A 15,859-nucleotide genomic window follows, 5' to 3' on the forward strand; every position below is an offset into this window, starting at 1 on the left:
ATTACAGAGAGATTGGCATTAGGTTGGCATCGGGCATTCGACATTCGGGAATCACAGTGCGATAATAGCGAGTCGGCAAGTCACTCGAGCAGCTAAATAAATTCTACTAGTCGAGAGGCGGTTAGCTAGTAAGTTGTAGAATAACAATTATAGCTACGAAAGACAGCTGAGTGACTACTAAATGGACTAGCAATACTTGAACTGAGATTTAATTTCAGGGGCGACCTTTCAAGGACACAGAACCTTGAAGCAAAGCACGAAGTTACTAAAGAATAGTAGAGCTGTAAAGTTGAAGTATACCGATAGGCTGTGTTTAGAATTGTAGTGTCTAAGAATTAATTGAATGCCGGAAGGGTGAACAACTGTGCATATAAAACCTCAAGTTAAGGAATTATTGTGTGTTGCCTTATTTCATGAGTGATCAGTAGTGCTTTATGCAACAACGTTTGTTTATGTGTATTGTGACCGATGATTAATTCAGTTATTGCTTAGAGGAATTATTTTAATGAGTGCCGTATACTATTTAAAGTGTTTACAGTTATAAAAAGTGTTTAAGTATAAGTAGATGAAGAAGAAAAGATTAACGGTAAGATTATTCCAACCTTAATATTAAGTACAGAGAAGTGTGTGAGTTTCATCTTAGAATTCCCTGATACTAACACTAACTATTGCGGAGAATTAGCCGAAGTATGAAATTAAAAGTGTTTGCTTGTAAAGCGGTGTTACTACGATTTTATTGTATTTTGGAACTTAAGGAACTGTGAGAAGACTGTATCAGAGATGGCAAATTTACCATTGTCAGAGTTTGTATGACAGTATTATAGGAAAGGCTGAAGTGTTTCTAATAACTTAATTAGTGATTTACTCTTGAGTGTATAATTTGTGATTATAAAATTAAATATTTGTTTTGTTGATCTAAAGTTGTGTTTTGCCTGAATCTCTTTTACTGCACCATTCATAAAATATTCGAACCAAAGCGGGAGAGATAAATAAGTTAAATATACTCGGCCAGTATATATCTAAAAGTAGAGATAGTTGTGAGTTGGTGTTTTTTCAGTTCTTGAACTAATTCAGATATAGAGTGGCACAGTCTATAAATATAAATTTTCTCTATATTTGTATTAGAAATCAACTAGCAACTATTTTTTAGATTAAGAACATCGTAATAACTAAATGTCGGATCCAGAGTATAGATTAAGAAGAACTAGGATCCAACACCATCACACTGCCACCTCCAAATTTCACATGATGGATTCCTCGCTCATTCACGCAGCCTTCGAAGTTTCTAGACCCTACCGTACACACGTCTTTGCACCACTGAACACCATGTTGTTTCGGATAATGTGGGGGCTTGCATATTACAGTCTTGCCGTGGAAACCAATGTTGTGAGCCCCGGTTCTGAATGTTTTTGTGCGAATTCGTCTTCCAGTCGTCGCCTGGAATTTTGCATTCAGTGCATCAGCCCCACGAATCGCGGTTTTGTATATTATCCTTCGTAGCATCGTACTGTCACGTTTGGTGAGTGTGGCAGGTCGTCTACTGCGGGTAGCACTTGCAGTTCATTCCCCGCATTTCTATCTTAGTATGGTTTCACTGTTGACCTGAGATAGCCCAGTTTGTCAACAATTTGTGGAACAAATAGGCCTGTCTTTCAAACTCCGTCAGTTCATTTCGCGCAACGATTTCACCAGAACACAGTTGCATTGACTTGGGAGCATCATATTATTCCAATCTATACCGACTGCAAACGCGTGCCTCGATGCACTTTGACCATAGAAGTGTCCGTTGACTTCTTTCCAAGCAGTGTAGTGTTTAATCAGTGGTTGATTTCTCATTTATTAAAATATAATAAAAAATTTGGAAAGTGTAATATTGAAATAACATTAAACCATTATAAGCAGAAGTTATTTTGGTTCTCTTAATGGATTTCTGTTTCTGGTCTTATAGTATGCGTGTTTTTACTGCGGTAATTTTATCGTTCTACATTACAGTTTTCCACATGATAACGCTTTAGCTCACAACAGAAACACAATAACTGTAAATAAACGTGGGATTTGAAGAGAATAATACTGCAGTGACTGGCAAAGAAAGGAATACAAGTGGCACAAAGTCGAATTTTAGAATACTTCTTAAATTTTCTGTGATAGTTCTTTTCTTTTAAAAATAAAATGGTTTATTAATTTTTTAATATGACCATAAAATATTTTCAGAAATCTTAAGGAAAGAAAAATAAAGCTTTATATATATCAGCGGCACCCCCCCCCCCCCCCACCCCCCCCCCCCCCCACCCCCCCCCCCCCCCACCCCCCCCCCCCCCCACCCCCCCCCCCCCCCACCCCCCCCCCCCCCCACCCCCCCCCCCCCCCACCCCCCCCCCCCCCCACCCCCCCCCCCCCCCACCCCCCCCCCCCCCCACCCCCCCCCCCCCCCACCCCCCCCCCCCCCCACCCCCCCCCCCCCCCACCCCCCCCCCCCCCCACCCCCCCCCCCCCCCACCCCCCCCCCCCCCCACCCCCCCCCCCCCCCACCCCCCCCCCCCCCCACCCCCCCCCCCCCCCACCCCCCCCCCCCCCCACCCCCCCCCCCCCCCACCCCCCCCCCCCCCCACCCCCCCCCCCCCCCACCCCCCCCCCCCCCCACCCCCCCCCCCCCCCACCCCCCCCCCCCCCCACCCCCCCCCCCCCCCACCCCCCCCCCCCCCCACCCCCCCCCCCCCCCACCCCCCCCCCCCCCCACCCCCCCCCCCCCCCACCAGTTTAAAATATTGGGTTTAGGTAATGGTTTCTAGCATATATTTATTCGAAGATCCCGTCTTGTATGTGAAATGTAAAATTTAAATGTTATTTAACTACTCTTTGTTCTATTTTGTTCCAATATCAAATGAATGTTGTATGCAACTTGTGTAAGGTATCATGTAATAATAATACAGTAATAATAATATATCTTAGTATGTTCACTTCCTCTCTCTGTGTGTGTATTTATATATGTACAAATGAAAAATATTACGTTTAATCGCCGTAGATGCCTTTCAAAGAAAGTTTACATTATTTTGAAACTACTTCAAAAGCTGAACATTTCCTTACAGATTCCCAATACAGTTTCAAAGTAATTGTATATGTTACTTTTCCGCGAATACAGACTAAATGAAACATATTCGACATGGCTCGTTGGTCTAGGGGTATGATTCTCGCTTTGGGTGCGAGAGGTCCCGGGTTCAAATCCCGGATGAGCCCGTTGTCATTTTTTAATAATGAATTTAATCATTACAGCATTTCGGTTTTGATTATCAAATAAAAAACTATTCTTATTTAGGCTGTTATATTCTATCACATGCGACTGAAAGTTTCAAACTCGCTTTTTGCCTACAGTCCAAACTTGCCTTCTGCTCTACATGCTCCACTGGGACTATATTATTCAGTATGACAACCGAAGTGACTGCTAAACCTTCGTTCCCTCAAAATACACTTTAGGCTAGTTCCGGAGTTGAAGGTTGAGAGACAATTCCTTTGTAGTTGCATATTAAGTTGCTCGTTCGAAAGGCATCACGTTCCCAGACGAGCAGTACAATTCGACCATCTGTCTATCGTCTTCCAACGATCTATTTTCAGAGCAAATGAGCGAATACAATATTTATTTCACTTACTGGAGTGAGTGATTCGAACAACGTGTAGTTATATTTGAGTATCCTAATACTTTTGTAAACATAAAAAAAATGAACACGCAAAGATAATTTGCAATCGAGAAAGAAGTTCATGATGATCACCGCAAATCTTCACAAAATGATAGGTCGCATGATAGAAATATGTTTGCTGTTAACGCAACTTTACACATGAGCTTAAGGTGATTGACCCCCCCCGCCGCCTACCAGACAAGTTTTAAATATCAAGTTGTGAAACGCGGAAGCAAGCCAGGGAACCAAATTAAAAAAGATTGAAATATTTAAATAATACTGATGGTTTAACATCTTGAGTTTGATTGATTGGCTGGTTCTTTCGAGGTTACAGCATCTATGGGGACAGTATGCTGTTACTGTAAATCGCGTTGGTTTGCAGAAAGAAAATCCAAGTTTCAGGGAGAAAGAACCCTGATACCTTCAGAAATTTTAGTGACTGACGCGTGACTAGTTATCTGAAATATTTGTTGTTTGGTCCACTGAACCAAACAACAAACACTTTAGTACTTCTATTCAATACACAAGTAATACTAAACTTCTTACGAATAATAATTATTTATATTTCTTCTATTTTGCAATCCTAATTAAAATTTAAGTTTACCACATAACTGGAGGAAACTAGAACCGTTGTATTTCTTCCTTAAAAACAAGTTACCACTGAATGTAAATCATCCTTAAGATATTTTGTAGCTGATAGACATTTATATTTTTATCAATATATTTTTATAAATTTAGAGGATAACGGATTAAGAACATCCTGAACCACAATGTTTATAGTATATGTCAGTATGCTAAATTTTTAATTTCGTGTAGATTCATACGCAACAAGTACACAATGCTAACAAAAAATATTTAGAAACCTTACATGCCATGCAAATTTCGGATCCTACCACATGCAAATACTCAGGATGTGTCTGCGTAATTCTGTTAATTAAAGGTGGGATGTGCTGAATGTTTTGCATCGATGTCAAGGCACCGGGCTCAGCTGAATTGAAAGACTTCCAATGTGGGATGGCACTTAGGTGTCACATTAGGAATCTACCTCATCAGGAAAATGCCCGGGGAGGCTACTGGCACTCACTGACAGGTTGACGAGTTCTGTCTCGTAATGTTCTAGCAACCCTCCCGTCATGACAGGCGGGCCTCCAGTCAGCCTGGAAAATTTGTCAGCACTAAAACTGTCTGTAGAGAGTTGCATGCCTTTGGTTTCCACGGCAGATCTGCTACAAACATACCACACATCCCTCAACGCCGAACAATTTTGGAGTGTCTTCACACTGTTCCTGGACTGTAAATGTTTGGAAAAGGGTTCAGTGGAGTGACGAATCACGCTTCGAAATGTTTCCCGCTGATGGTCGTGTTTGGATCTGGAGATTCCCTGGAGAACGGTTCCCGCAGGACTGTATCATTCCAACTGTCAAGTTTGGTGGAGGCTTGATATGAATAGGATTGAATAGTACAGGGGTGTTTCAATTGAAATGGGACTTGGTCCATTGGTGGAGTGCCCAAACTCATGGCATCGAATGGCTACCTGGTGACCCTTGCATATTTCAGCACGATAACGCTCTATGTCATAGTCCAACAACAAGGTAAATTGTGCTTTGTAACGCCCTTAAGAGCTCTTGGGTTTGCCTCTCTGTACACTAGCATTGGCTTCAATTTTAAATCACATGATAAATTGTTTCCTAATAAAAGTGTCAATCGGTCTTTTGACACTTTATACCCAGCTTGTGCTTTTTCTTTCTCTGCTAGAAATGTGCGCGATGGCATTCTTTTCTAGAACAAGCCAGTCTCGTCAGCGTTAAAAATTTGATCATCTGTGTAGCTTTCCTTCTCAATAAGCTCCTTCAATTCATTGAGAAATAATTCTGCAGTTTTAATGTCAGCACTTGCGCTTTCACCTTGGATTCTAACGTTATGGAGTCCCATACGCTTTTTGAAATTGTAGAACCACCCGCGACTTGCTATAAAAGTTTCACTGGTTGTACCTCCTTCATTTTCGCTTTCATTTTCTTTTATTTTGTGATATAGATTTGTTGCTTTTGCCTGGATTATCATTTGACTCAAAGGAATCTTTTATCTGATCACAATCTTCAATCCAGATCATTAGAAGGCGGTCCATATTTTCCATTGTAGAAAATCGATTTCTCGTGATCACTTCTGACATAAAAGAAGCGGTGCTCATTCCATGTTGTTTAATATTTTCTTTGCTCTGAATAATTGTTCGTACCGATGAATCATTCATTGAATTCTCACGTGCTATTTGAGCAAACGAAGGCCATTCTCGTGACATTTTATAATTTCAAGTTTCTTCTCATTAATAATAAAAAATAAAATCAATAATAAAATATTGATTTTATATCAATAATAAATAATAAAAAAATCGTCAATAATAAAAAAATATTAAATACTAATATTAATGTAAATAATAAAATACCGCAGGAGAAACGTGTCTACGTGAGAGCCAATCGAATACCGACTTTATAAACGTGTCTACGTGAGAGCCAATCGAATACCGACTTTATAAACGTGTCTATCGACTGTCACTTGCGGCGCCCGGCAGTCGCCGGTCAGTGTTGACAATGATATTGTATGTAATAATAAAAACCGCGTTAGACCAAAACCCACGTTGTCCAAAACCGCGCTATACAAAGTATTCCTGTATTAATATTTTCATAGGCTACTGCTATTCAGTTAAAATGATAATGAATGCGTAAAAATCAAATAAAGCAGCAATACATAAATATTATACTGCACTTATTTAAATCCAAAAATATTCGCTACCTTACCTTTATCAATAAGAAGTGATATCAACTCAAAGAAATACAAAACTCTTGTTTAAAATATTGCTTTTAGGTAATGGTTTCTAGCATATGTTTATTCCAAGATCCAGTCTCGTATGTGAAATGTAAAATTTAAATGTTATTTAACTACTCTTTGTTCTATTTTGTTCCAAAATCAAATGAATGTTGTATGCAACTTGTGTAAGGTATCATGTAATAAAAATACAGTAATAGTAATATATTTTAGTATGTTCACTTCCTCTCTCTCTGTGTGTATTTATATATGTACAAATGAAAAATATTACGTTTAATCGCCGTAGATGCCTTTCAAAGAAAGTTTACATTATTTTGAAACTACTTCAAAAGCTGAACATTTCCTTACAGATTCTCAATACAGTTTCAAAGTAATTGTATATGTTACTTTTCCGCGAATATAGACTAAATGAAAGATATTCGACGTGGCTCGTTGGTCTAGGGGTATGATTCTCGCTTTGGGTGCGAGAGGTCCCGGGTTCAAATCCCGGACGAGCCCGTCGTCTTTTTTTATAATGAATTTAATCATTACAGCATTTCGGTTTTGATTATCAAATACAAGAACTATTCTTATTTAGGCTGTTATATTCTACCACATGCGACTGAAAGTTTCAAACTAGCTTTTTGCCTAAAGTCCAAACTTGCCTTCTGCTCTACATACTCCACTGGGACTGTATTATTCAGTATGACAACCGAAGTGACTGCTAAACCTTCGTTCCCTCAAAATACACTTTGGGCTAGTTCCGGAGTTGAAGGTTGAGAGACAATTCCTTTGTGGTTGCATATTATGTTGCTCGTTCGAAATGCATCACGTTCCCAGACTTGCAGTACAATTCGACCATCTGTCTATCGTCTTGCAACGGTCCATTTTGAGAGCAAATGAGCGAATACAATACTGATTTCACTTACTGGAGTTTGTAATCCAACAACGTGTAGTTATATTTGAGTATCCTAATACTTTTGTAAACATAAAAAAAATGAACACGCAAAGATAATTTGCAATCGAGAAAGAAGTTCATGATGATCACCGCAAATCTTCACAAAATGATAGGTTGCATGATAGAAATATGTTTGCTGTTCACGCAACTTTACACATGAGCTTAAGGTGATTGCACCCCCCCCCCGCCTACCAGACAAGTTTTAAATATCAAGTTGTGAAACGCGGAAGCAAGCCAGGGAACCAAATTAAAAAAGATTGCGATATTTAAATAATACTGATGATCTTGGGTTTGATTGGTTGGCTGGTTCTTTCGAGGTTACAGCATCTATGGGGACAGTATGCTGTTTCTGTAAATCGCGTTGCTTTGCAGAAAGAAAATCCGAGTTTCAGGGAGAAAGAACCCTGATACCTTCAGAAATTTTGGTGACTGACGCGTGACTCGTTATCTGAAATATTTGTTGTTTGGTCAACTGAACCAAACAACAAACAGTTTTAGTACTTCTATTCAATACACAAGTAGTACTAAACTTTTTACGAATAATAATTATTTATATTTCTTCTATTTTGCAATGCTAATTAAAATTTAAGTTTACCACATAACTGGAGGAAACTAGAACCGTTGTATTTCTTCCTTAAAAACAAGTTACCACTGAATGTAAATCATCCTTAAGATATTTTGTAGCTGATAGACATTTATATTTTTATCAATATATTTTTATAAATATAGAGGATAACGGATTAAGAACATCCTCAACCACAATGTTTATAGTATATGTCAGTATGGTAAATTTTTAATTTCGTGTAGATTCATACGCATCAAGTACACAATGCTAACAAAAAAATATTTAGAAACCTTACATGCCATGCAAATTTCGGATCCCACCACATGCAAATACTCAGGATGTGTCTGCGTAATTCTGTTAATTAAATGTGGGACGGGCTGCATGTTTTGCATCGATGTCAAGGCACCAGGTTCAGCTGAATTGAAAGACTTCCAATGTGGGATGGCACTTAGGTGTGACATCAGTGATCTTTCTGTCCGTGACATCGCTACCCGTCTCAGTATACCGAAATCCACCATTGCTAGTGTCATTCATACATGGAAAGTTGATAGTGCTACCACATCAGGAAAATGCCCGGGGAGGCTACTGACACTCACTGAGAAGTTGACGAGTTCTGTCTCGTAATGTTCGAGCAACCTGCCCGTCAGGACAGGCGGGTCTCCAGTCAGCCTGGAAAATTTGTCAGCACTAAAACTGTCTGTAGAGAGTTGCATGCCTTTGGTTACCACGGCAGAGCTGCTACAAACATACCACACATCCCTCAGCGCCAAAGGATTTTGGAGTGTCTTCACACTGTTCCTGGACTGTAAATGTTTGGAAAAGGGTTCAGTGGAGCGACGAATCACTCTTCGAAATGTTTCCCTCTGATGGTCGTGTTTGGATCTGGAGATTCCCTGGAAAACGGTTTCCGCAGGACTGTATCATTCCAACTGTCAAGTTTGGTGGAGGTTTGATATGAACAGGATTGAATGGTACAGGGGTGTTTCAAATGAAATGGGACTTGGTCCATTGGTGGAGTGCCCAAACTCATGGCATCGAATGGCTACTTGGTGTCCCTTGCAGTTTCGCACGGCAACGCTCTATGTCATAGTCCAACAACAAGGTAAATTGTTCTTTGTAAAGCCCTTAAGAGCTCTTGGGTTTTCCGCTCTGTACACTAGCATTGGCTTCAATTTTAAATCACCTGATACATTGTTTCCTAGTAAAAGTGACAATCGGACTTTTGACACTTTATACCCAGCTTGTGCTTTTTCTTTCTCTGCTAGAAATGTGCGCGATGGCATTCTTTTCCAGAACAAGCCAGTCTCGTCAGCGTTAAAAATTTGATCATCTGTGTAGCCTTCCTTCTCAATAAGCTCCTTCAATTCATTGAGAAATAATTCTGCAGTTTTAGTGTCAGCACTTGCGCTTTCACATTGGATTCTTACGTTATGGAGTCCCATACGCTTTTTGAAATTGTAGAACCACCCGCGACTTGCTATAGAAGTTTCACTGGTTGTACCTCCTTCATTTTCGCTTTCATTTTCTTTTATTTTGTCATATAGATTTGTTGCTTTTGCCTGGATTATCATTTGACTCAAAGGAATCTTTTTTCTGATCACAATCTTCAATCCAGATCAATAGAATGCGGTCCATATTTTCCATTGTAGAAGATCGATTTCTCGTGATCACTTTTGACATAAAGGAAGCGGAGCTCATTCCATGTTGTTTAATATTTTCTTTGCTCTGAATAATTGTTCCTACAGATGACTCATTCATTGAATTCTCACGTGCTATTTTAGCAAACGAAGTGCCATTCTCGTGACATTTTATAATTTCAAGTTTCTTCTCATTAATAATAAAAAATAAAATCAATAATAAAATATTGAATTTATATCAATAATAAATAATAAAAAAAATTCGTCAATAATAAAAAAATATTAAATACTAATATTAACGTAAATAATAAAATGCCGCGTGGAAAGAATGTGCTTATTTAAATACCGCGTGGAAAGAATGTGTCTACGTGAGAGCCAATCGAATAACGACTGCATAAACGTGCCTCTCGCCTGTCACTTGCGGCGCCCGGGAGTCGCCGGTCAGTGTTGACAATGTTAGTGTATGTAATAATAAAAACCGCGTTAGACCAAAACCTACGTTGTTCAAAACCGCGCTATACAAAGTATTCCTGTATTTATATTTTCATAGGCTACTGCTATTCAGTAAAAATGATAATAAATGCGTAAAAATCAAATAAAGCAGCAATACATAAATATTATACTGCACTTATTTAAATCCAAAAATATTCGCTACCTTACCTTTATCAATAAGAAGCAATATCAACTCAAAGAAATACAAAACTCTTGTTTAAAATATTGCTTTTAGGTAATGGTTTCTAGCATATGTTTATTCGAAGATCCCGTCTCGTATGTGAAATTTAAAATTTAAATGTTATTTAACTACTCTTTGTTCTATTTTGTTCCAAAATCAAATGAATGTTGTATGCAACTTGTGAAAGGTATCGAGTAATAATAATACAGTAATAATAATATATTTTAGTATGTTCACTTCCTCTCTCTCTCTCTCTCTCTGTGTATTTATATATGTACAAATGAAAAATATTACGCTCAATCTCCGTAGTTGCCTTTCAAAGAAAGTTTACATTATTTTGAAACTACTTCAAAAGCTGAACATTTCCTTACAGATTCTCAATACAGTTTCAAAGTAATTGTATATGTTACTTTTCCCCGAATATAGACTAAATGAAACATATTCGACATGGCTCGTTGGTCTAGGGGTATGATTCTCGCTTTGGGTGCGAGAGGTCCCGGGTTCAAATCCCGGACGAGCCCGTCATTATTTTTCTTAATAACGAATTTAATCATTACAGCATTTCGGTTTTGATTATCAAATACAAGAACTATTCTTATTTAGGCTGTTATATTCTATCACATGCGACTGAAAGTTTCAAACTAGCTTTTTGCCTAAAGTCCAAACTTGCCTTCTGCTCTACATACTCCACTGGGACTATATTATTTAGTATGACAATCGAAGTGACTGCTAAACCTTCGTTCCCTCAAAATACACTTTGGGCTAGTTCCGGAGTTGAAGTTTGAGAAGTCATTCCTTTGTGGTTGCATATTATGTTGCTCGTTCGAAATGCATCACGTTCCCAGACTTGCAGTACAATTCGACCATCTGTCTATCGTCTTGCAACGGTCCATTTTGAGAGCAAATGAGCGAATACAATATTTATTTCACTTACTGGAGTTGTATTCGAACAACGTGTAGTTATATTTGAGTATCCTAATACTTTTGTAAACATAAAAAAAAATGAACACGCAAAGATAATTTGCAATCGAGAAAGAAGTTCATGATGATCACCGCAAATCTTCACAAAATTATAGGTTGCATGATATAAATATGTTTGCTGTTCACGCAATTTTTACATATGAGTTTAAGGTGATTGCACTCCCCCCACCCCGCCTACCAGACAAGTTTTAAATGTCAAGTTGTGAAACGCGGAATCAAGCCAGGGAACCAAATTAAAAAAGATTGCGATATTTAAATAATACTGATTGGTTTTGACATCTTGGGTTTAGATTGGTTGGCTGGTTCTTTCGAGGTTACAGCATCTATGGGGACAGTATGCTGTTTCTGTAAATCGCGTGTGTTCGTAGGCTAGTTTGCGTGCTTTGCAGAAAGAAATTCCGAGTTTAAGGGAGAAAGAACCCTGATACCTTCAGACATTTTGGTGACTGACGCGTGACTAGTTATCTGAAATATTTGTTGTTTGGTCCACTGAAACAAACAACAAACAGTTTAGTACTTCTATTCAATTTTATTTTAATTAGCATTGCAAATTTTAATTTGCAATGCTAATTAAAATTTAAGTTTACCACATAACTGGAGGAAACTAGAACCGCTGTATTTCAGCGGTATTTTTTTCAGCCTTAAAAACAAGTTACCACTAAATGTAAATCATCCTTAAGATATTTTGTGGCTGACAGACATTTATATTTTTATCAATGTATTTTTATAAATATAGAGGATAACGGATTAAGAACATCCTGAACCACAATGTTTATAGTATATGTCAGTATGGTAAATTTTTAATTTCGTGTAGATTCATACGCATCAAGTACACAATGCTAACAAAAAATATTTAGAAACCTTACATGCCATGCAAATTTCGGATCCCACCACATGCAAATACTCAGGATGTGTCTGCGTAATTCTGTTAATTAAATGTGGGACGTGCTGCATGTTTTGCACTGTACTCGATGTCAAGGCACCAGGTTCAGCTGAATTGAAAGACTTCCAATGTAGGATGGTACGTAGGTGTGACATCAGTGATGTTTCTGTCCGTGACATCGCTACCCGTCTCAGTATACCGAAATCCACCATTGCTAGTGTCATTCGTATGTGGAAAGTTGATAGTGCTACCACATCAGGAAAATGTCCGAGGAGGCTAATGACACTCACTGACAGGTTGACGAGTTCTGTCTCGTAATGTTCGAGCAACCCGCCCGTCATGTCGGGAGGGTCTCCAGTCAGCCTGGAAAATTTGTCAGCACTAAAACTGTCTGTAGAGAGTTGCATGCCTTTGGTTACCACGGCAGAGCTGCTACAAACATACCACACATCCCTCAGCGCCAAACGATGTTTGGACTAGTGTCTTCACATCGTTCCTGGACTGTAAATGTTTGGAAAAGGGTTCAGTGGAGCGACGAATCACGCTTCGAAATGTTTCCCTCTGATGGTCGTGTTTGGATCTGGAGATTCCCTTGAGATCGGTTCCCGCAGGACTGTATCATTCCAACTGTCAAGTTTGGTGGAGGCTTGATATGAACAGGATTGAATGGTACAGGGGTGTTTCAATTTAAATGGGACTTGGTCCATTGGTGGAGTGCCCAAACGCATGGAATCGGATGGCTACCTGGTGACCCTTGCATATTTCAGCACGACAACGCTCTTTGTTATAGTCAAACAACCATGAGGCGGCCAGTCCAACACGGGTTACGACAGATGATGGAAAAATATAGAGAGAAACAAAGATAGCTACATCTGGTATTTATTGATCTGGAGAAAGGATACGATAGAGTGCCAAGGCAAGAAGTCTGGAGGTGTCTAAGGGAGAAGAAAGTGCCGAAGAAATATGTCAGTTTGGTGCGAGAAATGTACAGAAATGTGAAGACAAGTGTTCGGACCTGTTTGGGACAGACAGAAAGTTTTCAAGTAACAGTTGGCTTGCATCAAGAGTCAGTATTAAGTCCGTTTCTGTTTAATATTGTAATGGAGGTGGTAACAGACGAGGTGAGAGAAGGAAGTGGGATGCAAGGTACAAGCGGGTTGGAGGAACTGGAGGGAGATGGCTGGAGTGTTATGCGATAAGAGGGTGCCGATCAATCTGAAAGGCAAAATATATAGGACAGTAGTGAGGCCAGCTATGACATATTCTATAGAAACTGTGGCCCTGAGGAAAAATAACATAAGCAGGATGGAAGTAGCAGAGATGCGAATGCTTAGGTGGATGTGCGGTGTGACCAGAAAGGATCGTCTGAGAAATGACTATGTCAGGGGAACAGGGAAAGTTACGAACTTAGGAGCGGAAATACATGAGGCAAGATTGAGATGGTTTGGTCATGTGATGAGGAGGGAGGACGAATATGTGGGAAGAAGGGGCATGCAGATGGATGTGCAAGGAAGGCGGAAGCGGGGGCGGCCAAAGAAGAGATGGAGGGAGCTGGTGGAAGAGGACTTGAGGATGAAGAACTTGGATGTGGTGACAGCCCAAGTCATGAGAATGTGGAGGCGACTCATCATCAATAGTGACCCCACTTAAGTGGGAGAAGCTGCAGAAAAAGAAGAAAAAGAAGATCTACACCCTCTGTCCAAAACGAAACCGAACTTTTCGACAATAGAAGAACCTATTTGCGCCACCTATTGTATCTTTTTGTTGTCGAAAGCGGTAAACTTCCTTAGTGTTGTTTCAAATATTTATGACATTTGTTTCATTAGAAGAGCCGAGTTATAGCGTCAAGAGTGACAGTGTGTTTTGACGAACGGTCGGAAAATGAGTTTCAAACAGAGAGCTGCGATTGACTTTTGTGTTAAACTTGGTCAAAGTTTTACCGAATCGCATCAAATGCTTCAAAAGAATTACGGTGACGAATGCTTATCCCGTACTCAAGTTTACGAGTGGTTTAAGCGATTTCAAAGTGGTCGTGAGACGCTTGAGGACGACGAAAAGCCTAGCTGTTCAAAAATCTTATATAGCGCTTGAACATAGATCCGGTGTTTGGGGTCTATGTTCTGGAACTGAGCGAAGTTAACATCCAAAAAAGTGCGTAATTTCATCAAAGAAAACCCGAAATCGTCCGTGAGATTATTTGAAAATGAACTGGGGATTCGAAAATCAACTGTGCATAACATTTTGATCGAGATTTTGTTTATTCGCGATTTACTCTCCACAAGTTGACCGAAGACCAAAAAATGTATCGAATTTAACACTGCAAGGAACTGAATAAAACCGCTTGTAGAGTTCCTTCTACAAGCGGTTTTCAATTGTTTCAAGAGACTCAAACGTCCTTGAAACAATTATTACTGGTGACGAAATGTGCTGTTTTTGAGTATGAGACCAAAACAAAGCGCGAGGGTGCTGAGTGGAGACCACCAGAAGAGGGGCATCCGAGAAAAAGTCGCTTGGAGAAGTCAAAAGTACAGAAAATGCTGATTTGTTTCTACGATTCCAAGGACATTATCCGCAAAGAATTCGTTCTGCCTGGGCAAACGGTCCATGGTGAGTTTTATCTTGAAATTTTGAAGCGATTGATAGCGAGAATTCGTTGCGTACGGCATGAATATCGTGACGACCGGCGGTTCGTAAAAACACACTGCCACTCTTGACACTATAACTCGGCTTCTAATGAAACAAATGTCATAAACAGTGGACAAAACACTAACGAGGTTGCCGCTTTCGACAACAGAAAGATAAAACATGTGGCGTCACTAGTTTCTTCTATTTTCGAAAAGTTCGGTTTCTTTTTGGACAGAGGGTGTAGTTAAGCAGAAAAAGAATTTTTCATATATGGGGTTTCTTAGACAGGTGGCAACCAGAAGAATATTTCTTCAGTTCTGAGCACGTGATCTGTATAAATTAGTTTATTATAAGAAGTTTTGAGGTGCCTTTTTGGTATCCTGATAACGCTAGATGAAGTCCAGGTCAAAGCGGCCATTGTAATGTAAATGAAATTTATTTATCACTCTTAAAAAACATAAAAATAAATTATGTAACCCTGTATGTCCCAAAGGGAATTTGGGTTGTGGTCCTTAGCCCTGACTAACTTTGGAAGTCCGGTTTGCAGCCTGTGTCCGAAATCTTTCCTCAAGCATTTAGCAATAGGAAGCCTGAAATATTAAAAAATCGAAAATTTTCAGAAGAGAGAGAGAGAGAGAGAGAGAGAGAGAGAGAGAGAGAGAGAGCTATTGCGGACAACTGCCATGGTCTCGCGTTCCAAACCCTACCATTATATGTTTCCGAAGACAGGCTTATTAAATGTCCCTCTAGTCGGTGACTACAACTTAAAACATTCTTTCATAGGGCGCCAATTCAGGAATGTAAACACCATTTCCAGAAGATATTCGGTCATATTTTATTTATTACATTTAATCAATATCTTCCGAGGCCAAAACAGGCCATAATTGGTTTCAATTCTTGAAAAATGATTTTACTCTTCGCATTACTTATTCTGAAGTTTAACTATTACATCAATATGCAGTCACAAAATTTGAACAATAGATATTTCCTATGAATCAGAGGAATAAAAAAAATAATAAAAAGATGCATAGGAAAGGTATTGAGAATGAGCTGTGTGTGCAAAGATA

At 39.4% G+C, this 15,859-nt stretch overlaps 3 non-coding genes across 3 annotated transcripts; all 3 read left to right on the plus strand.

Moving 5' to 3' along the window:
• The first annotated feature begins 3,162 nt into the window (after window positions 1-3,162).
• TRNAP-UGG (transfer RNA proline (anticodon UGG)) lies at window positions 3,163-3,234 on the plus strand. Its single transcript has one exon. It is a non-coding gene; the product is annotated as a tRNA-Pro (tRNA).
• A 3,683-nt stretch (window positions 3,235-6,917) lies between these two features.
• TRNAP-UGG (transfer RNA proline (anticodon UGG)) lies at window positions 6,918-6,989 on the plus strand. The gene has a single exon. It is a non-coding gene; the product is annotated as a tRNA-Pro (tRNA).
• A 3,763-nt stretch (window positions 6,990-10,752) lies between these two features.
• Window positions 10,753-10,824, plus strand: TRNAP-UGG (transfer RNA proline (anticodon UGG)). The gene has a single exon. It is a non-coding gene; the product is annotated as a tRNA-Pro (tRNA).
• The last annotated feature ends 5,035 nt before the right edge of the window (window positions 10,825-15,859 follow it).

Source organism: Typopeltis vanoorti, chromosome 15 (genome assembly GCF_054136105.1).
Source record: "Typopeltis vanoorti isolate ZY-2024b chromosome 15, IOZ_Tvanoo_1.0, whole genome shotgun sequence".
Taxonomy (NCBI): Eukaryota; Metazoa; Arthropoda; class Arachnida; order Uropygi; family Thelyphonidae; genus Typopeltis; species Typopeltis vanoorti.